Here is a 1,700-nt window from a genome sequence, read left to right as displayed (position 1 = left end):
ATAGTCTTTAGCAGGCAATTACATGCCCAGCTAAAATTTAATAATTTAAAAGAATTAAAAACTGAAGTTGGGTGAAGGTAGTATTCCAGTTTAATATCAGAGAAGCAAAACCATTTTGATTCGTACAAAATAAAGATTTACAATAGAAACAAGGCACTATACAATTGTGAGAAAAAGTGGGTAAAGAAAGGTCTAGAGGGGGAGTTAGATGACAAAAGTTAAAATCAGCCCTCTCAAAGTCTATGTAGACAGGTGAGAACTGGAAGGGAAATCTAGGAAGCAAAGCATGGACCAATAAGGACAGTGGGCAGAGAAGTCTGTAGAAAACCGTCTCCTCTGTGTGGCTACCTGCCTCTGTGGACCCGTAGCCAAGGGCGTGATGGCATCACGGAGGTGGCTGTCGGTCAGGGAGGCTAGCAGACAGGAGGAAGACCAGGAGGCAAAACAGAGGAAAGCAAAACAAGCTTTGCCATGCTGGGCACTTCTCTGTCTGTCTTTTATAAACCTACCTAAAAGACCATTAGAGATTTATGGCTGTTGTAGCTCTTCTGCCTCTCAAATGTAGGTAAACTCTAAACCCACGACTTTAAGGAAAGTGAGTTCTGGGAAATGTAACCAACTTGTCAAAACCAGAGTCCAACTCAGGGAACAACTAGAAGTTGCAGAACAGGGGCTGAAGTTTTGGGTACCATTTTTCATAATAAATTCTGTCAAGTCAAAACTTCCCTACATACACAAATGTATTTTATCTCTCTTTTACCTCTTTATGATTCCACCTGTTCATAATGTTTTAGAAAGAAAAGCCACAAAGAAGACAAAGAAGTGAAGGGGAGAGAGAAGTGACATGGAGGAAGAGGGAGAAGGAGTGAGCTGTGGGGGATGTGGCTGATAGAGCTCTGGTCTCTAGTCAAGTCAACTGGGACATTAACAGGAACTTAACATCTCTTCAAGATCTCTTCAAAACTCTCTAAGTAAGCAAACTGACATCACTTAATGGACATCTCTCAATTTTTGCACTCTTAAATAGTTAATCCTTAAGAATTTTATTTTGGCAGATAAAGATTTGTTTTATTGAATAACTGATCTGTGTTATTGCTGAGGTCACTATGTACAGACCAAAGAGAAGGAGTTTTATTTCTTGGTTTCTTCCTCCTTGGACAGAGTCTTGATTTCCTCCTTCTTGACCTGGAGCTGCTCTTCACAGCGCTTGTGTGTTTCCTTGGTCTTAGATCAAAAATATGGAACACCTCGGGAATTTGCGTGTCATCCTTGTGCAGGGCCAGGCTAATCTTCTCTGCGTTGTTCCAATTTTAGTATATGTTGAGCACAAGAAGTTTTTTTAATTTAAGAAAAAGGAGAAGAATTGAGACTGAGGTATACATAAACTTTTCTAGAATCCCTTATATTATAGGGATCTTATTAACAAATGAATTGACAGTCATGCCAATTGTCCTATATTTTCACAAACTATATAAATGCAATTATGTTTGGGTACTGTAGAATTATCTTCTTAATTAATAAGGAAAGGTAGAAGAGAGATAAAGTAGAAACTTCAAAAAGCCATTATCAGTTTCTCATCAAGGATTGACACCCTTCATTCTACTGAAGAGTTAGGATTAGCTTAAATGCCGTCCTGTCAACTATAGTGGAACAACTTCTAAATCAATTCTTTATCACTATTGCCATCACAGGTTCTCATC

General features: G+C 38.7%; 1 pseudogene; it reads right to left on the bottom strand.

Annotated features, from left to right (window-relative positions):
- Positions 1–1,232: 1,232 nt before the first annotated feature.
- Positions 1,233–1,328, bottom strand: LOC123849109 (U6 spliceosomal RNA; annotated as a pseudogene).
- Positions 1,329–1,700: the final 372 nt, after the last annotated feature.

This window comes from Mirounga angustirostris, unplaced genomic scaffold (genome assembly GCF_029215605.1).
Source record: "Mirounga angustirostris isolate CCGP_5_RB_7025 unplaced genomic scaffold, mMirAng1.0.hap1 SCAF_2, whole genome shotgun sequence".
Classification (NCBI taxonomy): Eukaryota; Metazoa; Chordata; class Mammalia; order Carnivora; family Phocidae; genus Mirounga; species Mirounga angustirostris.
This window is presented reverse-complemented; position numbering and strand designations above follow the sequence as displayed.